This window comes from Gopherus flavomarginatus, chromosome 1, assembly GCF_025201925.1.
Source record: "Gopherus flavomarginatus isolate rGopFla2 chromosome 1, rGopFla2.mat.asm, whole genome shotgun sequence".
NCBI lineage: Eukaryota > Metazoa > Chordata > Testudines > Testudinidae > Gopherus > Gopherus flavomarginatus.
In genome coordinates, this window is record NC_066617.1 from 234,243,165 (window position 1) to 234,270,229 (window position 27,065).

General features: G+C 41.1%; 1 protein-coding gene across 9 annotated transcripts in view; it reads right to left on the reverse strand.

Moving 5' to 3' along the window:
* FRMPD4 (FERM and PDZ domain containing 4) overlaps positions 1–27,065 on the reverse strand; it is a 478,200-nt gene that overhangs the window by 356,396 nt on the left and 94,739 nt on the right. The window contains exon 1 of one of the 9 annotated variants that reach the window (XM_050963228.1): positions 23,790–23,871. The exons of the other annotated variants lie outside the window; for them this stretch is intronic. The gene's annotated coding sequence lies outside the window, so the exon portion shown is untranslated. Of the gene's footprint in view, positions 1–23,789; positions 23,872–27,065 lie in introns of those variants that run through there. 9 annotated transcript variants of the gene reach the window in all.

The window sequence follows — 27,065 nt, forward strand, 5'->3', positions numbered from 1 at the left end:
CACTGCCTGCCTTGTAACTTCGGGTATCTTAATGATAGGCTGCTATGGCTCAGAGCCTTGATAACAATAGCCATCCTGCAAGAACAAAATCTCAATCTGGCTGCCACAGCCTACCTACTCCTTGCAGCGTGATCTCAACAGCCCTTCCAGTCCCAAGTCTCCCCAAATCCATCTACACCGGGTTCTTATCTACCAAACACATGGACTTTTCCACTCTGGTTCATCACCCCCGAAGGAATGTAACCTGCCCCCAATTATCAGTTTGCTTTGGTACACACACTCCACACAGAGAAGGTGGGTAGGAAAAAGGATGGAAATTAATATTTGCCACTTAGGGTTGGACACAATTACAAAAGAAAAATATCCAAGCTGTAAAAAAAAGTGTAAACAATATGTAGTGTATTGTATTTTAAAAATTAAAAACTTTTTTTTCAAATACACACACTGGATGCTGCTGCCGCCAAGATCCTCGCTCTCTTTACAGGAAAGTGTACAGGATATGCAATGTTAAGTGTTTCCTAGCCATTCATTCTTTACTGAACTGCTTTTGTTATCGTGTTTATTACTTGTATTCTAGTAGACGCTCCAGGCCCCAAATTAAATTGACACACACATGCTGGTGAGAACTGTATAGACATATATAGTCCCTACTCTGAAGAGCTCACAATCTAAATATACAAGACAAAAGGTAGGAGAAGGAAAACCATTATTATCCTCATTTTACAGGAGGAACTGTAGTACAGACGGGCAAAGTACTTTGCCCAATACCACACAGAAAGTCTGCCGCAGGGCAAAGAACTGAACCAAGATACCTGAAACCTAAGGCAATGCCTTAACTACACGGCCACTCTTTCTTTCTATGGATGTCTTAAACTTGACATTTGCTTCCACAAGACAGATTGTTACACAGGCAATTCAAAATTTGTACCTGTATTTATCTATTCTGCACATGCAAACAGATCGCCTCCCAATACTGTAGAATCCAGATTACTTGAACTGCTTCCATTAGTGGAACCAGTTCAGTTCAGATACTCAGCAGTTTGTTAGAGTGGGAGTTTTCAGGATTCAATTCTACAGCAATCCTAAATTACAGGAGCTTAGCTGCATGCTGAAGGAGCCTTTGGAAAATTCAGTTTTATGGAGCTTAAATGCTCAGGAGAACTCAAGACTTCCACTTTCCCACATTCATCTATACTTGCTGGTATTTCAGTAAATAGGCAAATCTTGACTATCTTAAAATACCATAAATTTGAAAAAATAAAAACAGCTTCAAGATACTAAACATACCCAAGTCCACTCCCAGATTTTTGTGGTTTTACATCCCCATTTTCCTGTTCCCCCCAAACATTTTACTCTCTGATGTTGCCGTATGGAAAAACCCACACAAACAGAGAAAACTGGCTGATTGTACAGGGGTAAAGTGATTATCCACAAAGTGCTGCAAATGAACAAAGTAAACAAATGGAAAATAGAAGTATTTTTCTCTAAATTCTTTCAATTATAGTAATTTTAATGTTACTTGTAACAAGAGCAAGCACAAAATTTGCAGACAGAAGTTTGTTATTTTTCAGTTCACAACATTCCTTTGATTGTTTGTCATTGGTTTTCCTTCTTTGTAAGTGCGGTTGTATTTTTACAATTATGCTTTTTTTGGATACATTATTAGGTGCTTTCTTTTAAGATCTATAACTGCTGTTCTTATGCTCTGTCCCTGGTCTTTATGAATTACTGTGCATATGGTCAGGTGTAGCGATGCTGAAAAAAGTGAGGCACATCAGGGAAAGCTTCTTTTCATTTTTCTTTAGAGTTATATTGCCCCTTTTATGTACATGCACGCAACTCCCCATTATTCAACGAAGTTATGCATTTGCATTGGAAAAAATTCTCCTTCATTTGCAAAGGGCAACAACATACACTGCTTCTGACAGTGAGAAATTCCTGCAGAAACGTAAAATCAGTACTGATAAAGTTTCCAGACGACACAAAAATTGGCGTATGTTAAATAATGAAGGATAGGTCACTGGTACAGAGTAATCAGCATCAGTGGGTAAGCTTGGCACAAGCAAATAATATGTATTTTAATATGGATAAATGTCAATGTATTCATCTAGGAACAAAGAAACTAGACGATACTAGACCAGGATGGGGGACTCTATCCTGGGAAGCAGTGACTCTGAAAAAGATTTTTGGGTGGTAGGGTGGTTAATCAGATGAGCAAGAACTCCCAGTGCAATGCTGTGGCCAAAAGGGCTAATGTGATCTTTCATGTATAAACAGGACAATCTTGAGTGGGAGTAGAGAGGTGTATTTGGCATTGGTTAGATCTCTGCTGGAATACTGTGTGCACTTCTGGTGTCCACAGTTCAAGAGGGTTCATCTCATAATCAATAGAAATGGTTTGATTATTGTCAGGTGGAGAAAAACTTTCAGTCTGCTTTGAATAAGAAACCTGTCACGGGTTAATCCATGCCAGCTGAGAAGTCTGTAAGAATAAAAATGGGAAAGATTGAATTTATTTAGAATGGTTCTCTCTTCTGGCTTATTTTTATTTCTTTTTTGTGTGGGTCTCAGAACACTGACCACAGAAGTGAAACAAGAAAACCCAGAGGAAATGGTACATAACCAGTTTACAGCCACAACATTGTTTACTCCTTGGAAAATCTCCTTTTTAACCAATAAATCTCACACACACACACACACACACACACCCCTTAATGATGAAGACCCATTTTGTTTCACAATTCACTGAGTTCACTAACAAAGGGTACGTCTACACTACCCAATGTTTCAGTGGGTAGTGATCGATCTATCGGGGATAGATTTATTTCATGTCTAGTGCAGACAAAATAAATCGCTCCCCAATCGCTCTGCTGTCGACTCCTGTACTCCACCGCAGCAAGAGGTGGAAGTGGAGTCTACAGGAAAGTGGCAGCAGTCGACTTCGTCCCATGATGACGCGAGGTAAGTTGATCTAAGATACATGAACTTCAGCTAAGCTATTCTCATAGCTGAAGTTGCGTATCTTAGGTCAATCCCACCCCCTACACACACCCCCAGTGTAGCCCAGGCCAAAGAGTGATATCTCTTCTCATAGCTAAGGACTGCGAGGAGTCCTACATCATCATACGGTAACTTACATAACACCCTTAGTTTTAGTTATCCCTGGTGACACTAATATACTGGGGTTAATCCCCTTGAGAAAAGAAAATATGGTACTCTGTGGAATACATATACAGTAGTTCAGTACCATAAGACCAGAGCACCTGAAAGCTTTATGTGTTCCCTGTGTCCTCCTTACCTTGCAATTAATGGAAAATCCAACCATTGGGACTCCTTCAGGTTTAAAGGACGAGGCACAGAGCATCAAGAAAACATCTGTTTTCTCTGACACTATCCTCAGAAGACGTGCTAAGTTACCCACAAAAAAAAACCTTTGATTGGATTTAACACATTTACAATCTGTACTGACCCTCTATAGCTTCTTCTGAGCACCTATAGGAAAACCTAGCTAATGATAAAATGGATCATACCAAAGGTGCACTAGTGAACTATCAGGGAGAGGAAGCTATCCACATGGGAGTCTTCTGCTTCCACTGATCTAAATGGTGCCTTTCTTATGGATTACTCCATGCTCTGTGACATTGAGAAGGCTCACCACCCTCACACTCCACTGCCACCCGCAACCTCCCTTGAGAAGTGACTTTGCAGGTGTAGCTCCCATTTGTAGTTTGCCAGCTCCTGGAACTCTGGATTGAGCCTCTAACGGGTTCTACAATTACTCGAATACAGTAATGGCTACTAATTTCCCTGCATGCTTGAAGTCAGTGGTTCAGACAGAATGGAACAAACTCATGCTGAGGCCAATATGGAAGCTTCTGCATGGAGTGATCCGGACAAACAACTTGCTGGCCCAATGATGAGCCACAGCCTGACTCAGAGACCAAGAGACTGGTTTCAGTTTTGAGCTTTTGAGGCTGGGAGCTGAGTGAGAAGCAAGAAAGCTCATGGAGTCTCTGATGAATTCCCACTCTCAACAATGCCATATACAGCCTGATGCTGGTACAAGTTTGCCTAGTCTCAGAGTAGCTGATAAAACTGTGTGCTGTGCCTGTGTTTCTCCAGCACCGAGGGTGCAAGTGAAAGTCAACACCAGTGACAGAAGCTGTCTTTTCTATTTCTGCTATTCTCTTCTCTCCTCCTTGCATGGGTTTGTCTTGTTGCGTCTTCTAGGAAATGGGATCAGACTAACCGCTCCAGCTCATCTTAACTAACCTCCTTTCCCCAAAAAAGACACTTATTACCATCTTAAAAAAAAAAAAAAGTCAAACAAGGGTGGTTGTTTTTCCTTCTAAAAATCCTTTCAGTAAAAGGGAGAGGGAACAAGGGATGTTGTTAAAATAAATGCCTTATTTAATACTATACATTTCAAATGTTTCAATTGTTTTTCCTTCTTTTCTGTATCTTTAATAACAGGTTATAAGGATTTTTAAGGGTGTGTTTGCCACTAAAAAGGCTGAAATCTTTGTTACTAAACTCCAAAACTTGTTCAAAATCACTTACTGTTAGAGAGTGACTGTGTTATGTTAACACCTTTGGCCTATATATTCCATCTAAATTAATACTCCAGAAAACACCTTGGTAGAAACACCACGCAGCACAAAAAGAAAACCCAATCCAAGTGAGGAGAGGAGAGAAACCACTCCATGTAGCAAATACCAGGGAAGAGGCTTATGCCACAGCTCAAAGGAGGGGGCTTCACAAGAAACTCTGCAGAGTCATCCTCAGAATTTTGCTCTTTCTGTCTACATCCTGCAGGGCGAAAAGGCCTTTAATTTTTGAGGCACAAGAAAGGGATGTGTTCAGCACAGAAAAACTCTTAAGGACATGACTTTGAAGCAACCAAAGATAAATAGTTTCATCTTATCTTAGAACACAGATAAACCAGGAGTGAAGTTCTCAGGAGTGCTGATGGTGCTTATCATGCAAGTTGCAATTTAGTGCTCCATTTGGAGCTGCCAGGAAGTGATGGTTCAGAAGCACAAATAGATCTGTTCAAATAGGGACAGCCTGTTTAATTTTTGTTAGTGAGTGAAGACATCAATAAATAATGCTACATGGCTGCAACTTACATTTTGGTTTAAGTAAAAACAGCTATCTTTTTATTTCAACTTTTTTTTTAAACTGGCTACTACCAAGGCTTGAGAATAGCCTGCTTCTCACAGATCAGCTCTACAGACCCATGTGCCACAAATATTGCTTCCCAAACAAAATTCAATGAACCTATTAAAGCACTCCATATGCTCCTTCTGAAATCAAATTCGATTATTAACTTTCACTTGGCCTGAGGTCTTAAAAAAAATCAAAATATATTTTCTTTTGTGGCTCTTGCTCTCAATGCAGTGTTTTCATATGAATTCCTGTTTGGCCTTCTCTCTCAAACCCTAATTCCCCCTCCCCCCACACACTCACTCTCCTGTTAATAAAACAGGCTGCTTAATTTTAAAACCAATTTGTACTTCAGACAGTGACCTGACAACCTGTCCTGAAAGCAAAGAAATAGGGGAAAGAGTGACTTTGCAATATTTTGTTAATTATGTCTCCTATGTACTATCATTAAAGAGTAACCTGCAGCAGTACATGCACATTGGCTCACTATTATGCTATTCCTTTGGGTAAACAAAATACTAGATTCATTTATGAACAGATGTTTCTTCAGTAGTTATTACTTATAACTAGGGACTACAACAGACTAACTACCACCACTCTTGTTTCAGAGAAGTGTTCTTTACAGTGCTTTAACTTTACATTCTTTGGTGTCACTGTTCTCATACATTATATCTGACTGTCATGTACATTTCAGTGCCTCAGATTTTGCTGAATGCTCAGTTATGGTTTTAAGTACATTCTAATTAGTTGGGCTGAAAATGATGTCAAACAGGGATGAGTGTGCTTATAACTGTTTAATTCCTTCTAAACAAATGTATTTCACTATCATTAGTAATATGGCTTCACAGTAGCCATACTCACTACATGGCTACCAAACTTAGTTTACAGCGATATAATTGCTAGCGTTAGTGTCATCAAGCAGTTTTAGTCATTCCTGATAACACTAAATAAAAGAATCCATAGTTTATGAGCAAAAGCAGACAAGTCCTTTAAAAGGGCTTCCTTTACCACCAAAATGAATTCCAATCAAATGCCCAAAATCTTTAGGTTTCAGAGTGATAGCCATGTTAGTCTGTATCAGCAAAAACAATGAGGAGTCCTTGTGGCACCTTAGAGACTAACACATTTATTTGGGCATAAGCTTTCGTGCTAGAACCCACTTCATCAGATGCATGGAGTGGAAGATATAGGAGCAAGTATAAATACATGAAAAGATGGGAGTTGCCTTACCAAATGTGAGGTCAGTCTAATGAGACAATTCAGTTAACAGTGGGATACCAAGGGAAGAAAAAAACCTTTTGTAGTGGTAATGAGCAGGGCCTCCCGGGGGGAGGAGGGCGCTCTGGATGGCCCTGGTAATGAGAGTGGTCCATTTCAAACAGCTGACATGAAGGTGTGAGTAACAGTAGGGGGAAAGGAGTATGGGGAAAATTAGGTTTAGATTTTATAATGACCCAACCACTCCCAGTCTTTATTCAGGCCTAATCTGATGATGTCCAGTTTGCAAATTAATTCCAGTTCTGCAGTTTCATGTTGGAGTCCGTTTCTGAAGTTTTTTTTGTGAAGAACTGCCACTTTTAGGTCTGATATTGAATGACCAGGGAGAGTGTTATTGAGTGACCAATCTTTTAAAAACCTAAGAAATTACACACAAATAAAACTATGTTAAAAGAAAGTTAAGGTTGCAAAAACAAGCACTCAGAAATTAGGGAATACCAGAACTAAAGTTGCCTATGCCACTTTAATTCAGTCCCCTTGTGCATATGGGTTATGATACAAGCTTTAATTACATGATCACATGCTATTTTTTTCCCCCTCACAGGATCCAGCCATTCAGTGCACAGGCTGGAGCTGTTCTGGGGATGAAGAAGGGCAGATAGTGAAGACAACTTGTCACTTATCTGTAGGACCCCTGCTTCCTGCCATTCCTCTTACACACCTTACAATTCCTGCAACAAGTGAAGCAGAGGTCTTACAGATAAGTGACAAGTTGTCTTCACTATCTGCCCTGATTCATAGTTAAAACTGCATCAATGTTTGCATTATAAACCACTGTTTTTCCACTGTGCTTTAAAAACGTGTTTAGCATGCAAAGCTACAGCCTCAGAGTGGGCTGAGTATACATTAAAATTTATGGGGAAAATCCCATAAGGGAAAAATCCTCATTGGGTTCAGAATCATTTTAGTGGTCTACTAAGAGATCACGAAGATTGGCACCACTGATGAGTATGCAGATGACTGCGTTATTCTTGCACACAGAGATGTCAACCTGCAAAGCGCCCTAAACCTTTTTGCAGAGGTCTATCACAGCCTGGGTCTCAACAATTGGGAAAACCAAGGTACTCTACCAACCCTCACCTGCGCAGCCCTCACCTGCACAAACTACTCTTTGTATTCCACAAATCACCACCAGTGGAGAACTCTTGGAAAATGTGGACCATTTTCCATACCTTGGCAGCCACCTCTCCTAAACAGCCAGCATTGACACAGAAAGTGAATACAGGATCCACTGTGCCAGCACATCCTTTGGAAGACTAATCAAACGAGTCATCAATGATAGGGATCTGCAAAAGGCACCAAGATCTTGGTTTACAAGACAGTTATCATCCCCACCCTTCTCTATGGGTGTGAGACCTGGGTAACCTACAGATGACATCTCAAGCAGCTGGAGTGGTTCCAGCAGCACTGCCTCAGGAGGATTCTCAGAATCAGCTGGCAAGACCGACGCATCAACATCAGCGTTCTCTCTGTAGCCAACATCAGCGGTATAGAAGCGCAACTCATGAAACACCAACTCCGCTGGGCTGGCTACTGTGTATGTGCGCCTGACACGCACCTCCTGAAGCAAGTACTCTTCTCTCAAGTCACGGAAGAAGGGCACGTGGAGAGCAGTGAAAGCGTTTCAAAGACGTACTGAAAGTACACCTTAAAAAGGGAGGCATCAACCCAACAAACTGGGAGGACTTGGCACAAAACTGAACAGTGGCACCACACCACACCAAGCCACAGCTCATTTTGAGGAGGGCAGACGTACTCATGAGACAGAGAAGAGATAAAGGAGGAAATAAAGGGCAAAACAGTCCAGCCAACAACTATGTCTCCTCCAAAATTACATCTGTCACTTCTGTGGGAAAATATGCAGGGCACGAATTTGGCTCCCCAGCCATTTAAAAACCCACCAATGAACCCCCTTGGCAGACATCATCCTCACGTTGAGGGATAGCTGAAGATGACCTTTTTACTCTATATGCATTTCTAACACACCAATCATTGTAGCATGTAGGCACTGGCACCCAGATACTTTTGTAAAGATGACCTGAGGAACTGTTTACATTTGATTATATTGACTTGACTTTTACTCATTTTGAGGAGTTTTCCATTTATTTCATAGGTACATTTGCTCAGATTCAAAAATGATTAGCCTCTGTGCTGACAGATTCTTGACAGTAAAGGACAAATCCATCTTTTCTACCAAGGTTTCAACCAGCTTTGCTCACACAGCTCTAGAAGTTATATGCAGTGATTTAGATCCATGACTATTTTGGCTAGTCTAGGCAGTGAGACATTAGGCCTGTGAGTGGTGGAGACTGTCAGTTCCTCCCTTTAGGAGAACAAGATGCCAGCAAGCTAATGTTTAAGAGGGAATGTTTTTCTATTATGGATCCTCTTAGCAGATTTCTAACACATGAGCACAAGGGAGAACAAGAGAGTTAAGAACAAACTTTTAGCACTCATACTAATTTTCCTGGTCTTTACAGGTTATGTGAGAACTCTTTATTTTAATTTTGTTTCATCTAGTTATATAAATTAGTCCCTTGTGGGACTGCTTTATAGTTTGGATAAATCAAATGGCAGCCAGAGCACTAAATCAATTTCACTTCTCTTTTATATTTGCTGAGGTTAGGTATATCAAGCACCCAATAATGAATAAGCAGGAGACACAGATAAGCCTTCCTTTGCCATGTACCCATTTTCTAAGCACAAGGAATCAGGTCTCCTTACTTTTCAGGATGCAACACCTTCAATTATTTCTATCATAGGTGAAAAATCACATGGCTAGCTAGCCTGTCCACTTCACCCTTCCTCTTAGCCCTTACCTGCAATTCCAAAAAAGACAAAGATCATGGTGATGAATGTCATCCAATGGCTATATTCATGACTGCAACATCATAATCATTACATTGGGATTAATGAAGTGACTCCTTTTAAATAACTCCTTTTAAAAGAGCAGAAATTCACTATGCTAATACAGTGAAGTGTATTACAGCTATTGAATTACCTGTGTTGTCAATCACACCACTACGCTCTACAGAACAAGCTTGAAATTAAATTGTAATGTTAAAATAATCACCTGTGTTTTTCTCTCACTCTTATGCTCTCCCTGTGCTTAATAACGGACAGACTCTTGCAAAAATGAATCTGCAGGAATACATTGTACATGGTTTTAATTACATGTTTTTATTGCTAACTTTCTGCTTTTGGCTTCAGATATATAAGATACAACACGGGGTGGGGGGGGGGAGGCAAAGGGTGAGCAAAGATAGCCACACATCTTGGATGTGATACTACCATAAGGTGCTCTCAGACCAGGGCAGCGAGCATGATTTAAGACAGACAGAGAACCTGCATTTATTTTCTTGGTTATATCATGTCATTCTCAGAAACCCTCGATTGTTTATTAAGGATTTCATATGAAAGTAGGTATTCCATTCAATAGCCTTATAGCTCATAGTTGAAAGTTAAATATCATAGTTGAAAGTTAAAGCTACATTGCAACACTACAAATACTACATCAATTAAATGCACCAAAAAATGCAGTTTTTGATGGCTTTATCCTCAAAAGCAAGAAAATGAATGAGAACGTTAACTCTATCCCTTGTAGTTATGAATACTGAGAGGTAGAGCTGGGTAACATTCTTGGGAAAAATAGATTTGCCAAAATAATTTTGGGTTAACTGAAACTACTTGCGAATTGTGTGTCAATTCTGGCGAATACAGTCAGTTGAAGTAAATTTTCTTTTTCAAACAAACTTTTTACATTTCCAAAATAGTCCGTTCTGATTTTTCAGGCTAGATTTACTAAACACTAGAGGAAGCAGCACATCCTCCTTTAAAATTTTGAGCCCAATGATTGAGGGCACCTCACTTGGGATGCAGGTGATCCAGTTCAATTCCTCTATACTAGGGCAGCCACCTTCTGATCCCCCACCACTGGGCACCAGAGGCTCAAATGTGGCCTGACTGTTTTTCCTTTTCCGGGCCCCTTAATATCTCCTCACAGTCTCCCTCATGGTCCTTCTCACTCCCTGAGGTTGGTTAAATAGAAACAGTTCAAGACAGCCCTCAAGGTCCTCAAAATAAAAAATCCACCACCACCACCCAAAAGTTCATATTCGGCTCTGGCTCTTCAGCCACACACAGAGCTCCTCTGCTATCCTCAGCAAGCCACCATTCCTAGCCCATCTTAGCAGGAGCTCAGCTTTCTGGCTTTGGCTTCCTTCTCTTGTCAGCATCTTCCCTGTTCTGTGGAAGAAGGCAGCCCTCCTTCAGAGAGTGCCTCTCAATTAGCTGGGAAAGAGGGTGTGACATTTCACTCCATATTCTTTATGAAAATATGCTTATGATATGGATATGACATAACAGATATACTTTATGCAAGATGGCTCACGTAAGATATCATTGGAAAAGCTATGATTTACTGAATGTGATTATCCAATTTGTCCTGTATCATTTCTGTATCTGAAGTTAGGAATATTAATAATAACAACAACATCTATTTCAAATGTGTTACTTTGGGTGTCACCCCCAACCAGCCTTCAGGTACAACAATGGAAAAGCCAGACAGGGCTAATGGCCCATTAGCAAAGACAATGGACTGTGAAAAAGCTTTATTTTCCTGTGGACAGTCCAAACAGCCTAGGAGTAATGGCTGCCACAGCCCTGCAGAGACACAGGTCTGAGTCACCTGGTACTGGACCCACCTCTTGGAAGACCAGTGTTCTTCCACTGGGAGGCAAGGGGTTCCCGCCATACACAAGAGCTACATAAGGCAAGGGAATTACATCATCAGGGTTCTCTCCTCTGCCTCCCCATCCAAAGAGACACTGAAAAAGACCTGGAAGCAAGAACTGAACTGGGGAAGAGAAGGATTGAACCCAAGCTGGAAGGGTACCTAGCTTGTGAGTAATACCTGAGGTCTCAAGAGGGAGATCAGTGCAGCTGCCTTTCAAGACTTTCTGTAATCTGCCTGCAACAATATCTAGGATGATAAATACTATTTGTTTCCTTGTTTCCCTACAGAAATTGCTTAATTTGTGCGTTTTGTTTTATTTGCTTAGTAATCTGCTTTGTTCTGTTTGCCATCAGTTAAAATTTACATTTTGTAGTTAATACTTATATCTTGCTTAAAATATAACCTAGTTTGTGCAATTCATAATGGGGGGGAGGGTGTAAGAGGCTGTTCATACCTTCCTTCACATTGAGGGAGGGAGCAGATTTAATAATATACTTTGGATCCGCACTCCAAGGAGGTGGACACCAGAGTGCTGGAGGTAGGGTGACCAGATATCCTGATTTTATAGGGACAGTCCCAATTACTGAGTCTTTCTTATATAGGCTTCTATTACCCCCCCATGCCCTGTCCCAATTTTTCACACTTGCTGTCTAGTCACCCTAGCTGGAGGCAAACCCCTTAAGCTGAGTCTTCCCAGAGCTGATCACAATTTCTGTGCCATTCTCCAGTTGTGTGTGGCCCTGCCTATGTGTGTGCTGGAGGAGGCTTAATAGCCTGGCTCAGTAAAACAGGTAAGAACGGTGCCCAGGCTGGCAGAACAGGTGGGCTCAGTGGTATCTCAGCATATCAGGTGGCATCCCAAGGGGGGCAACCCATCACAGAGAGGAACTCTGCTCTAAGCTGCAGTACAGGGCTACTGGTCCCAGGCCCTTAAGAGGACAGTTGCCTGTGTAACACTGACAGACCCCGGTCATCAGCGAGTGGGATTGAACCTAGGACCTCTGAAGCTTAGTGGATGAGCTTCTACTGCAGGAGCTAAAACCCATATGGCTGTTAGCTAAGGCTGTTGAGCAGATTCATTAAATCTCACCCTAAGTCAGTGATCACCAACTGGTCATTAGAAAGGTCTTTCACTTGATCAGGGCAATGTTGTCTAGTGGACAGAGTTTCTTACTGGCACTGGTAGGTATGAAGATGGACTGCTGAAGCCTATTCCCAGGATGGCCACAGGCCTCAGTTTTCCCATCTGTTAAATGAGGATATTGATGCTTTCCTACATGGTAAAACATTTTGAGATCTGCTGATGAAATGCACTATATAAGGATTAGGGATTATTATTATTAGTCTATCACAAAAACTCTGGTCATTGAGACAAAGGGTGAAACACTGGCTCCATTGAAGTCAATAGCAAAACTCTCATTGACTTAAATGGGGCAGTATAGATAAAATTGCCAAGAAACAGGTTTTGTATCTATTGATGTAAGTAGTGAAGGAGCATTTACAGACATTCAAGTGACTCAAGAACAGCAACAAAATAAGGTTAACCACCAAATATCTGTAGTGCAATATGTTTTTATATGTTGCCAAAAGATCAGGATAAAAAATTAAAGTGGTCACTGCAAAAACTTTCAATAGACATTTATGTTTAACTTTGTATCATTACAATCTATTTCCAAGAAAGAAAGAAAGCTACATTATAAAATGATCTCATTTGTATGCTCAACATATCAACTGGATAATGAATTTCTGTAACACTGAACAAGAAATATTTGTTCAAACAAAGCAAACTGACTATCTCCCTAGGTCTACACGGCAAAGAAAAGCCCACAGCTGGCCCGTGCTGGCTGACTCGGGCTAATGGGGCTTGCGCGGTTTCATTGCCCCAGCCCAAGCTCTGGGGACTCTCTCCCCCTGCAAGGTTCTAGAGCCCAGGCTGCAGCCCAAGCCCAGAAGTCTATATAGAAATGAAACAGTCATGTAGCCCAAGTCAGCTAGCACAGACTAGCAGCAAGTGTCTAGTTGCTGTTTAGACATATTATAAAGATCTATGACAGGCAAGCTTTCAGATTCTCTCAATTTGAGAAAAAAATTATTTAAGAGCAAAAATACAGCAAACATAACATTTGTCAGTTTTAGCATGCTAATAATTTTAAAGTGGCTAAACAAAATATTGCCAGACTTGGCAGAAAATAAATTACATCTCACATCAAGACCAAAACATGAGAAACTTCATTTAGAAAGAACCATTTGTACCAAAGAACCATTTGTACCAGTGTTGTGATATGAAAAAAATGTTTCTATAAAAAACAACTTTAAATTCTAACTATAGAATTGCTAGTAAGTTGCTCCAATAGGAGGATGATAAGGTACGAGTCAGCTAAAGTTATAGCTACTATTAAAAATACAGAGCATTTGTATATTGAATAGAATGAACATCTACTAAACATAATGGACTGGTATTGTCACCACTATCTCAGAATTTCCTGTCTTAGCTACCCTCCTTCATCTTTCTGTGATATAACTGAAACAGCAGCTGCAATCAGCATGATTTAGTATTAACCACAACTTGTTATCTTCAGCAATTCCTTTGCACAGTGAACTTGGAAAAGCACCCCTAGTTCATGTAACATTAATGTGAGTACTAATGGCTACAATCAAAAGTGCTATCAAGAACTGAGAGATTTTATACCATCCCATTTCCCCGCCGCACTCTACCCCAGACACATGGTTAAACTTCAAATAGAATCGACTACAGCTGCACAAATTTTTACCAAAACTTTTCACCAGTAAATGCAGATTCAGGTCAACAAGCATTTTATGAATTCATATTGATTTCAGCGAATTGTCTAGGTTGAAATGAAAAAAAGTTACAAACTTCAAATGAAACATTTGGATTTTTTATGCTAGATGATTCAGGTACCATTCACAAAACAGGATGATGACAGGGGAGTGGGGCTATAGTGCCTCTTGCACCCAATAGCCCAGTGATTAAGGGCATTCACCTGTGATATGGGAGACCCAGGTTCAAAACTCCCCTCCTAGGTCCACCACATGCATCCGACAAAGTGGGTATTCACCCATGAAAGCTCATGCTTCAATACGTCTGTTAGTCTAGAAGGTGCCACAGGACTCTTTGCTGCTTAGGCATAGAGTGGTATTCTCGGGCTCTCTGGCCCAATGACTATTCAAGTATTTTATACAAAGTGGAACAGCTTCAATAGGACAGACAGAGAAACTCACCCTAGAAATAATCCGGAGCGTGATGATTAGGGCACTCACCTGGGGGGAGACGGGGAAGGCAATCTAGGGTCAAGTCCCTGCTCCAAAGAGGAGATTTGAACCTGAGACTCACACACTGGGGGCTTGTGTGTATAAAGGGGGGTATCCCCACAGTCTCCATTTTGTGCATTTAATTTCCCTTTTTTTAAAAAATCAGGCTCAAAATCAAAACAGACATTTTAAGTTGAATGAAACTTTGTGTTTAAACCAAAAATTTTTTTCAATTCATCCAAAATTCTGAAAAATTTTGGGTTCAGTTCAGGTCAAACTGATTTTTTTCCCCTCCCCAATTTTTCAGAACTGTCGGTGAACTCAAAAATCAGTTATTTCCCTGGGTCTAATCATGATGACCTCTGCAGAGCAGAACCAATGGCATCTCAATTTATACTTTTGTAGAAATTTAAAATAAAGCACTAAAACCCACTAATTATATGGGCCAATAATGGAGCCATGAAATATTTTGTAAATCATATATACAAATAACTAAAACAACCGAAAAATGTAAGTTAAGAATGATCTGCCATTTTTTGTTCATTCAGAACATTTAATTTTCCACTCTTAACTGGGTTAAGTTTATCTATTCTTTCTGCTTTATGATATCTGTTCCTAGGAGGACTGCTGAAACAAATGATCTTCACTGTATGAAGCACAGTTTATCAGACCAAAGTGAGATTACAGCAGAATGTTGCTTCAAGTGACATGAAATCATCACGACTAATAAATCTGAGGTCTCAGTAATAAAGAGAATATCATGAAATGTAATCATTTCAATTCTGTCAGATCTCATCTTGGCTAAATAATAAAAAGAACTTCAGGAATCCTCAAGCACAGGGTTTCCTAATTTTTTGCTGGCACGACCCCATTTTAATGAAGGATTTGCTGCTGGGACTCCAGATAGCATGGAAAGCAAAATGGCATCCTCCACACAGCATGGCTTCATGTGCATCATATGTAGGAGGTCGCAGTGTGTGTGGAGGATGCCATTTTGTAGAGCAAAAGGGATTGCCATCTGCTGATTTGGGGTTGTGACCCACAATTTGGGAACCATTGCTTTAACAATTACCTTGTCATAGCAAACAAGATACCAGTCAATCAGGAAGAAGGCTCACAAATGATAAACACAGCAGCCCCAAGACTGATTCAGGTAGTAAAATAGCATTTCCAAAAATAAAACTCCTTTAGGCATGTTTACTGAAACTCAAACTGACAAAGTTACCCTGGCAAAATGTAGCACAAACCATAAGAACAGCCATTCTGGGTTAGACCAAAGGTCCATCTAGCCCAGTATCCTGTCTTCTGACAGTGGCCAATACCAGGTACTTCAGAGGCAATGAACAGAACAGGTAATCAAGTGATCCACCCCTGTCATCCATTCCCAGCTTCTGGCAATCAGAGGGTAGGGACACCATCCTTACCCATCCTGGCTAATAGCCATTTATGGACCTATCCTCCATGAACTTATCGACTTCTTTTTTTAACCTTGTTATAGTCTTGGCCTTCACAACAACATCCTCTGGCAAAGCGTTCCACAGCCTGACTGTGTACTGTGTGAAGAAATACTTCCTTTTGTTTGTTTTAAACCTGATGCCTATTTTTATTTGGTGACCCCAGTTCTTGTGTTATGAGAAGTAGTAAATAATTTCTTATTTACTTTTTCGCACATCAGTCATCAGTCTATCACATCCTCTGTTAGTCATCTCTTTTCCAAGCTGAAAAGTCCAGTTTTATTAATCCCTCCTGATATGGAAGCTGTTCCATACCCCTAATCATTCTTGCTGCCCTTTTCTGAACCTTTTCCAATTCCAATATATCTTTTTTGAGATGGGGAGACCACATCTGCAGGCAGTATTCAAGATATGGGCATACCATGGATTTATATAGAGGCAATATGATCTTTTGTGTCTTATTATCTATCCCTTTCTTAATGATTTCCAACTTTCAGTTCGCTTTTTTTGGCTGCCGCTGCACACTGAATGGATGTTTTCAGAGAACTATCCACAATGACTTCAAGATCTCTTTCTTGCATGGTCTTCTATAATTTTACATTTCCCGGGATTTCATTTTTAAATTTGTTCAATGTAGACAAGAACAGCAAATGCCAAAAATTGATAATATACAAATGTGAATAAATCAATTTTGGCTCAATGTTTGGCTTGAATCATGTTTGGATGCATTCAGGGGAGCAAATGACTCATCCAATATTTAGCCTGAATGACAAAAAACTCACCGTGGTAAAAACAAAGAGAAAAAACGGCTTTATCTCAAAGGAGAGGTGTTTAAAAAAACCAAACAAGAGAAATAGAAGCTTGTCATCCTCTGAGCCCTGTCTAGTGACTAACTGAAGGAGTTAAAAAGGACAGTTTAATCAATCAAGAGAAAAAGAAAAGTGTCTATTAAGCAAATAAGCCTTAGTTAAAAAGCCGACTGGAGTTATCTAAAGAAACAAGCTGTCAGCAATCACATAGTTTAATAAAAATGACATGCAAAAATGTTGACGACAGCAACAGTTGAAACACTATTTACACAAATGGTTGCATATTAAGGCAACTTTTTAAAAAATGTCAGCTAAAAAATTTTCACAGAAACTAATGGAGATACATTTTTATTCCTGAAGGCATCAGACCAGCTGTGATTTCGTACGTGATCCTTTCAGATTTATGTTCAACTGAATATTTATACATTTTCTTCTATGGGAATTATATTTAGCAAGAGACAGCAGATGTTGTTGCCTTTACAGATACAGGTTCTGTTGCAAATTAGAATTCAGCACAAAATAAGATTTGCTTCACTCTGCTACACGGGACATCCAGAGCTTGTGAGAAGAGCTACGTGTTAGCACCTTTTCAGGCTCTACAGATTAAATAGCAGGCCAGATTTTCAGAAGTCAGAGGCCCAAGCCTGCGCACACAAAGTTGCATGTATCAAAGGGCAAGTGTCTATGCACTTGAAATAACTCAGGCCAGGTCTACACTAGCACTTATGTCAGCAAAACTTCTTTCACTCCTCTGAGCAACATAAATTTTGCTGGCATAAGTGCTCATATGCAGAGCACTATGTCGGTGGGAGACGTTCTCACTATCACAGCTCACTGAGCTGGTGTTATGTCAATGGGAGAGCTCTTGCCTGTGGCATAACGTGGCTACACAAGCGATCTTACAGTGGCACAGCTGTATCGGTAAAACCTTGCTGCAGTAAGCTTGTAGGAGTAGAAATGGCCTGAGTAAATAAATCACTTAAATATACCTGAAAAAAAGACAATTTGTTTGGCTAATGGTGATAGGTGTCCTATTTAGCAAGATAATTAGGGGTACAACCATCTGGGTGTTGAGTGCCTTGAGGTCCCATTTATTTTTATGCTGATCAAGGACTCCCATCATCCAGCAGGGAATACTTTGCACCTGGCAAGATATGACCCATTCATGTGCACATTTACCTGATTTTTCACATGTAATTATAACAACTGTGCACAGATCTGGGAACTCTTTTCTGAGATCCTTAAAAAAAACAAAAACAAAAACCCACCACACTTTAGTATTGTAACTGTTGCCCTTTACCAAGAAAAGTCAGATTTTGGAGCTTTGCAGTGGGTAAGGTTTCCCATTGGGAGAGAAACTAGTGACAGCATTGTCTCTTCTAGCTCGATTTGTTTACTCAGAAGATGAACAGAAGCCCTATTTACCACCAACACAGGTGCACACGCAGTCATACATAGGCAATCCCACTTGCAAAAACTTTAGGAAAGTTGCCACCAAGAAACAGTTCCACTCTCCCTCACCTTTGATCTTTGCCCCCTTGCTTTTAGATCTTTGTCTGTTCCTCTCTGCTAACTGTGCCCTATTCCTTCCACTCAGGAAACCCCTTAGGCCAAGTCCTTGTCACTGGCATGGAGTTTGTGTTGCCAAAATTAAGGGTTTCCTTGAGAAGGTTTGCCCACTAACCCTTCTTTGGTGAAGCTGCTCTGCAACACAACTGAACCTCAGAGAGGTCTGATTACAACAACCACCTCTGAAGCTGAATCTTCTGCTAGTCCCCATGCAGTCCAAAGAGTGTATAATTCACACAATGCCCTTAACAACCTTACAGCATTGTTGCGGTAGCCAAACCTCATGGGCTCCCTTAGGCCAAGCTCTCTTCTTGGTTACTCCTTACTTCAATAAATCATTAGAGACGTAAGGTAGGTGAGGTGATCTTCCTTATTGGATCCACTTTGTGGGTGAGAGAGACAAGCTTTAGAGCTTACACAGAGCTCTTCTTCAGAAACCTCGAAAGCTTGTCTCTCTCACCAACAGAAATTGGTCCAATAAGATGTGGCCTCACCCGCCTTCTCTCTAATTCCCTCAGACCAACACTGCATACTTCAATAAATCATTACATGCAGTCTATTAACATCTTTGCCAGAACAACAGTATTGTATGTATTTCATCTACAAAAACACAAAATACTAGGGCTGTCAATTAATTGCCGTTAACTCACGCGATTAACTCAAAAAATTAATTGTGATTAATTGCACTGTTAAACAATAGAACACCAATTGAAATTTATTAGATGTTTTGGATGTTTTCTACATTTTCAGATATATCAATTTCAATTACAACAGATATAAAGTGTATAATGCTCACTTTATATTATTTTTTATTATAAATATAAACTGTAAACCTGATAAACAAAAGAAATACTATTTTTCAATTCTCTTCATGCAATTACAGAAGGGCAATCTCTTGATCATGAAAGTGCAACTTACAAATGTTTTTATTACATAACTGCACTCAAACAAAATGTAAAATGTTAGATCCAACAAGTCCACTCAGTCCTATTTCTTGTTCAGCCAATCACTCAGAGAAACAAGTTTGTTTACATTTACGGGAGATAATGCTGCCCACTTCTTAATTACAATGTCACTTGAAAGTGAGAACAGGCATTCGCGTGGCACTGTTGTAGCTAGTGTTGCAAGATATTTATATGCCAAATGTGCCAAAGATTCATATGTCCCTTCATACTTTGGCCATCATTCCAGAGGAAGTGCAAAATAGAGTTTTGTATCCCACTCTGTTGGGGGAGGGTCAGGGAGTTTACACAAAGTGTGTACATGTTTTATTATATAGGTTTAAAGTGAAGATCTAGTTATATTTTTCAAAAGTAAACAGTAAAAGGAACCTGATGAGCAGAATCAGGACAGATGGAAGCAAAGTGCAAAATTTTGAAATAGATAGTTTAGATTGTATGTCTTTGGGGCATCTTTTTGTAGGTGTCCTGATCCATGACCGGATATAGTAGGAGCTACTGCTACACAAGCAAACAATTACATGGGTTGCTTTAGAAAGATTTGAGATAACAGATTTATGATGAGGAAACAATGGGAATAAAAGGTTGTCAGTCAGTGCACTAGTGTGTTAGTGTTGAGATGTTTGGAGACTGATAAATTGTTAAGTGTGAATGTTGCCTTAACTTATGGGGCATTGTGGATGGTTCTGAAAGGCAGCAACAACCAATGTAAGCAACGCCTAACTACATCCACTTAATCGCTACATCTCCTGTGGACGTGGAGTTATTAAATCAGTGTAATGGATGAGTTACATTGGTGCAAGCTACATTTTAGTGTACATTATACTCACAGAGTCAGGTCGACAAACTCCCTTACGTTGATCTATGCTATAGTGTAGACCAGGCCTGTGTGTTTTCTACCCAAAATACTTAACCCAGAAGCTCCTGGGTGGGTTTACATAAACATTTTGTCTTATGAGGGGCTTATGTTTACAGTTATGTTAACTAAAGTGTGAATTCACATCTATCAACTTCAATGGGGTTTTAACCCAAGACAAGATTTCACACAGCTCCTAACATACATTACCATATATACTGCTGTAATGCGTAATGAGTAAGCTCTTTGTAATGTTCCCCTTTTCACTTTAACAGTACCATTTCAAACAGCATGATGTTAATGTTATGTTCCCTAGTGTGTGCACACCAGCAGGGTCTTCACAGACCAATTAATGCCCAACACATTAGTGTGCTTTAGAAATCACATCCCATAGTCTGCATTTGCTCCATGTAGACAAGCCCTTAGATACAAGTAACCATTACTGGTGTTTTCCAGTGTTTATTGGATAAACACTGATAAAATACCCTGATAGAAACAAATGAAATCGGCCTTATCTTCCTCCCCTTCCTCTCTCACCCAGTAATCCCATCCTTATGAGGGATCTGATCCGAAGTCCACTGAAGTCAACAGGTTGTGGATCAGAGCCAAGATCAGCAGGGCTCTTGTCCCAGTAACTGTCCATCATTTATGTTTACAGTTTGGTTACAAAGGGAACACTGATGCCTGTCTCTCCCATTCATGATTGAAACAGTATAAACAAAATAGATTGAAATTATGGGAAGAGGAACCATGACGACCTGTAGGATGAGACGGGTTGGTATTGGTGGGGGTGAGAGGAAAGGAAAGAGGAAGAGGTGGAATAAGATACATGGGAGAAGATGGAAACAAATTTTACAAAAGAATTTTCAATTTAAAAAAAAAACACCTTTCAGTAGTTGGACAGTCCATTTTTTCTGAAATTTTTTTCTCTTCTCATTTTAAATGTGAATATATACTTAAAGACTCGCTGTAAGACAGCAGCAGCTCAGGAGTACTTCCTGTTAACTTAGTAATAACTATATCCTGGACTAATGAACAACTTTGCCTTCAAATCAGAGTTTATCTGCTATTCAGGGCAAAGCCTTCAGCCTCAGGTCTGTTCTGCACTAGAATGAGTATCTACAGCATGTGTCAGCAACAGGTGCAGCTGCAGGTGTTTCAGTGTAAGTGTCATCTAGGACAAATTTTTTGCACTTTACCTTTTTCAAAAAACCATGGTTAAAACTGGAGCTGAAAATGCTGGGTTTCTAAGTTTGCAACAGGAGATTTTTTGGCAAAAATTCAAAAACAGAAAATTTTTGGACAAACATGAAAATATTTTGATTTCAAAATGCTGCCGCGAAGCTTCATAGGAGTTGTAGTTCAGATGCCTCATGCTTCCATTCTCTTCTATAGGGCAATCTTCCTCTCCCACCATGCTCTACAGTTTCTCTTCCTGGAGATAGGAGTCAATATCTTTGGAGTCCTTGACCATGTGAGATGTAGTCCTGCTGAGGAACTCAGCCCATAAAGGAAAATAGGAACCATGAGGCAACTTATAATTCACAAGGCAGTACAGCAGCACAGCACATCAAAATGTCTGTCCTTGGTGGAAATATTTTGGTTTTAAAGCATTCTGTTTTTCAATGAAAAATTTTCTGAAGAAAAGATGCAGTTTTTGGTAAAATTTACTCCAATGAAAAAAATCTGACAGAAAATTAAGTTAATTGAACGTTTTAGTCCAGCCCTGTTTAAAACCAAAAACAAATCTGAGCCTCATTTTTCTGAAACTGCTGAAAGTAGTTTGTCCTGGTCTATGCTTGCATTCAAATCATGTGCAGCTGAACTCATTCGTAGCAAATGGTAGTTTTTCTAATGTAGACCCTCCCTCAGAGTTTATCTCATTATTATTGAGTGAAAATCATGAAAAAAGGAGAGCACCCCACAAATCACAATAATAGTAATCTTACAGTAAAATGTTAATGAAATGTCCAATATTAATTTAGCAATCTGTCACTTTGGGATATATAATATATATATATATTGCAGTACAGTCAATATTAATATTGTCTTACATGTTTTGTAATGTCCATGGGGAACCTACTACAACAGACAAGCTAAAAGCTAAAGTCTGGCAATAAAAGAAATAATGTAAATATTCAAAGTAAATGTAAATCTGCTTTTGATATTCAAACAGGAGCATCTCCAGCAACTGAAAACCAATAAAAATGACAGGAAGACTGAATTAAGGCATAACTCTTCATCATTTCAAAGAGCATAAACATTTACATATTTATTCTCGGCAGTGTCTGACAGGTTTTGGTTTCAAAAACTTCACCTTTTTCAGGCAGCATTTTACCAATAAAAAGCTAAGCACTGCAGAGCTGATTTCTCTTGAAGTTAATTACACTTCTGCTGTGAATAAGAGTTTGGTTTAGGGCCAGATTCTGATCTGTAAATCCAGAAAAAAATTGACTAGAATCTGATCATAAGTGTCCCATTGTTTCAGGTTATTTTGGTGCCCAGCTGACGAAAAAGGAGCATTTTTAAATTGATGATAAGGAAGGATCACAACAAATGTTGCGATGGTTTGGAATGAAGATATGGGTTCTATTTCACTCCACATTTCAGACTTCAGCAGACTAATATTCACTTTCAAACAAGCTTGTTCTCCTTGTCTTTTTATTATTACATAAAAGAGTATTGGGAAAGTCAGTTGCGCATGCACTTATTATTGTAACAGAAAAAGAAACAATGTATGTAAAATGAAGTCTTAGGATTCTGTTTTTCCCTAAAACTATTAACTTAACTACAAATAAAGTTTGAATTTGAATTATGTCCAAAATATTGAATCAAAATTCACTTGTGAATAGTGAAGTATAAACAACACATTGGAGATGAGCTAAAGCCCTGTACAACCACTTTAAAGAGTCACAGTGGAGTCTGCCTAGCTAAAACACACAAGTTATACTTCGGAATTTACCCTAATGTCTAAGGCCTGGTCTACACTACAAGTTTAAACCGATTTTAGCAGCATTAAACCGATTTAACGCTGCACCCGTCCACACTATGAGGCCCTTTATATCAATATAAAGGGCTCTTTAAATGGGTTTCTGTACTCCTCCCCAACAAGAGGAGTAGCGCTAAAATCAGTATTACCATATCGGATTAGGGTTAGTGTGGCCGCAAAATCGACGGCATTGGCCTCCGGGCAGTATCCCACAGTGCACCGCTGTGACCGCTCGGGACAGCAATCTGAACTCAGATGCACTGGCCAGGTATACAGGAAAAGCCCTGCGAACTTTTGAATTGCATTTCCTGTTTGCCCAGCGTGGAGCTCTGATCAGCACAGGTGACCACGCAGAGCTCATCAGCACAGGTAGCAATGCAGTCTCCTGAGAATAGAAAAAGAGCTCCAGCATGGACCGCACAGGAGGTACTGGATCTGATCGCTATATAGGGAGAGGATTCAGTGCTAAGAGAACTCCGTTCCAAAAGATGAAATGAAAAAATATTTGAAAAAATTTCCAAGGCTATGATGGAAAAAGGCCACACCAGGGACTCAGTGCAGTGCAGAGTGAAAGTTAAGGAGCTCAGACAAGCCTACCAGAAAACCAAAGAAGCAAACGGAAGGTCCGGGTCAGGGCCGAAAAAAATGCTGCTTCTACGCTGAGCTGCATGTAATTCTAGGGGGGTCCGCCACCACTACCCTACCCCGTCCGTGGATTCCGAGGTGGGAGTTGTAATCTCAACCATGGCTGAGGATTCTGCGGAGGGGGAAGATGAGGAGGAGGAGGAGGACAACGACCCTGCAAAGAGCACACAGCACTCCGTTAGCCCCAACAGCTAGGAGTTTTTTGTGACCCAGACGGAATTACCCTCCCAGTCCTCCCAAGACACTAGCCCGGACAGTGAAGCCATGGAAGCAACCTCTGGTGAGTGTACCTTTGTAAATATAAAACGTGGTTTAAAAGCAAGCTTTTTTAATGATTGATTTGCCATGAGGGCTTGGGATGCATTCACAACCAGTAAACTTACTGGAAAAGTTTGTTAACATGTCTGGGGATGGAGCGGAAATCCTCCAGGGACATCTCCATGAAGCGCTCCTGGAGGTATTCCAAAAGCCTTTGCAGAAGGTTTCTGGGCAAGGCAGCCTTGTTCCGTCCACCATGGTAGGACACTTTACCATACCATGCATGTAGCAAGTAATCGGGTATCATTGCATGACAAAGCCTAGCTGCGTATGGTCCCGGTGATTGCTGGCATTCAAGAAACATCCGTTCTTTATCTCGCTCTGTTATCCTCAGCAGAGTGATATCGTTCATGGTAACCTGGTTGAAATTCAGGAATTTAATTAAGGGGACAGAGATGGCCATTTTCCTATTGGGCTGTTGCTTAAAAGAAATCCTTCCTTGCATGTAGCCAAGCGGGGGGAGGGGAGGAAGGATAGTGCTGAGCTTTTTCACGTTTGGCTAGCAGGAATCTTCCCAGCTATCAGCCACGCTGGGGGGGGAGGCGAAGGGCGGTGATTAGCAGTGATCTTCCATGATACCAGCCATGCGGTGGGGGGAGGGGTAAAACAATTATCCTAGAGAATTGGATAGGGGGAGTTGGCTTCTGCTGCTGCATGTTAACAGGAAAGACGCATCAGAGGGCACTGTGTATATGAAGGCTGGAGAAGCCGAAAGACAATGGCTTACCATGGCCACATGCAAGCTGAATTCTTATGCCCGGACCTGCGTCTGTGAGATCTGTAACACCAGAGCCGCAGGCACTCAATATTAAGAGGCAAAATGCAACCTTGTAGTGAAATCACATGTGCTATGTAAGGTGAATAGTGTTGTTCACTGTGAAAGAGTATAACCATTGTTCTGTAAAATGTATCTTTTTAAATACTTCTCTCCCTTTTTTTCCCCTCCCTCATGCAGCTGCAAATTTTTCAAGCCTCCCTACTCCATCCCGAAGGCTAGCTCAGATAAGGTGGAGGAAAAAGAAGATGTGAGACGAAATGTTCTTGGAAATCATGGAAGTAACCCGCAATGAAAGAGCTCATCTGAATGAGTGCAAGGACGTGGTAGCAAAGTACAGGAAAGATGCCAGTGAATGTGAGGACAGGAGGGACCAACGTGAAGACAGGAGGGATGAACGTGAGGATAGGAGAGACGCTCGAGATGAGAGGTGGCGGCAGGAAGATCAGAGGTGTAGGCAGGAAGATCAGCGGTGGCGGGATGCAACACTGGAGCTGCTGAGTGATCAATCTGATCTCCTCCGACATCTGGTGGAGCTTCAGGAAGAGCAGCGGGGTCACAGTGCCGCTGCAGCCCCTGTGTAACCACCTCCACCACTCACCATGTTCTATATCTTCCTCACCCAGACATGTAAGAACGCGTGGGGGAAGGCTTCGTGCACTCGCCCACTCCACCCCCGTGGACAGTCCAACCAAATGGCTGTCATTACATTGAAATGTTTTTAATGGCCTTTTCCTTCCCCCCTATCCTCCTCCCAAACCACACCCGGGATACCTTGTCAGTTCTCTCCCTCTTTTTATAATGACTTTTTAATAATGAAAATATGATTTTTAAACAATAGTGACTTTATTTCCTTAAACAAGCTGTAATCGAATGGGGAGGGTGGGTTGCTTACAGGGAAGGAGTCAATAAAGGGGGGGCGTTCATGAAGGGGAAACAAACACAGGAGTCACACCGTACCCTGGCCCATGATGAAACTCATTTTCAAAGCTTCTCTGACGCGCACCGCTTCGTGGTGTGCTCTTCTAATAGCCCTGGTGTCTGGCTGCATGTAATCAGCAGCCAGGTGATTTGCCTCAGCCTCCCACTCCGCCATAAAGGTCTCCCCCTTACTCTCACAGAGATTGTGGAGCACACAGCAAGCAGCAATAACAAAGGGGACATTGGTTTGGCTGAGGTCTGAGCGAGTGAGTAATGTGCGCCAGCGCGCCTTTAAATGGCCAAATGTACATTCTACCACCATTCTGCACTTGCTCAGCCTGTAGTTGAACAGCTACTGACCACTGTCCAGGCTACCTGTGTATGGCTTCATGAGCCATGGCATCAAGGGGTAGGCTAGGTCACCCAGGATAACTATAGGCATTTCAACATCCCCAACTGTTATTTTCTGGTCTGGGAAGTAATTCCCTTGCTGCAGCAGTTTAAACAGAGCAGTGCTTCTGAAGACACGAGCATCATGATCTCTTCCTGGCCATTCCATGTGGATGTTGGTGAAACGTCCCTTGTGATCCACCAGTGCTTGCAGCACCATTGAAAAGTACCCCTTGCGGTTTACGTACTGGGTGCCCTGGTGCTCCGGTGCCAAGATAGGGATAGGGCCATCTATCGCCCCCCCCCCCCCCCCAGTTAGGGAATCCCATTGCAGCAAAGCCATCCACTATGACCCGCACGTTTCCCAGAGTCACAACCTTTCATAGCAGCAGCTTACTGATTGCTTTGGCTACTTGCATCACAGCAGCCCCCACAGTAGATTTTCCCACTCCAAATTGATTCCTGACTGACCGGTAGCTGTCTGGCTTTGCAAGCTTCCAGAGGGCTACTGCCACTCGCTTCTCAACTGTGAGGGCTGCTCTCATCTTGGTATTCTGGTGTTTCAGGGCAGGGGAAAGCAAGTCACAAAGTTCCATGAAAGTGCCCTTATGCATGCGAAAGTTTCGCAGCCACTGCGAATCGTCCCACATCTGCAAAATTATGCGGTCCCACCAGTCTGTGCTTGTTTCCCGGGCCCAAAATCGGCATTTAATGGCTAGAACCTGTCCCATTACCAGCAGGATCTCCAAAGAGCAGGGGCCTGCGGTTTGAGATAATTCTATGTCCATGTCCTCACCACTCTCGTCGCCGCGCTGCCATAGCCGCCAACTCCTCCTTGCCTGGCTTTGCAGGTCCCGGTTCAGCATAGACTGCATGAGAATGCGCAAGGTGTTTACAACATCCACGATTTCGGTATTGATCTGAGCAGGGT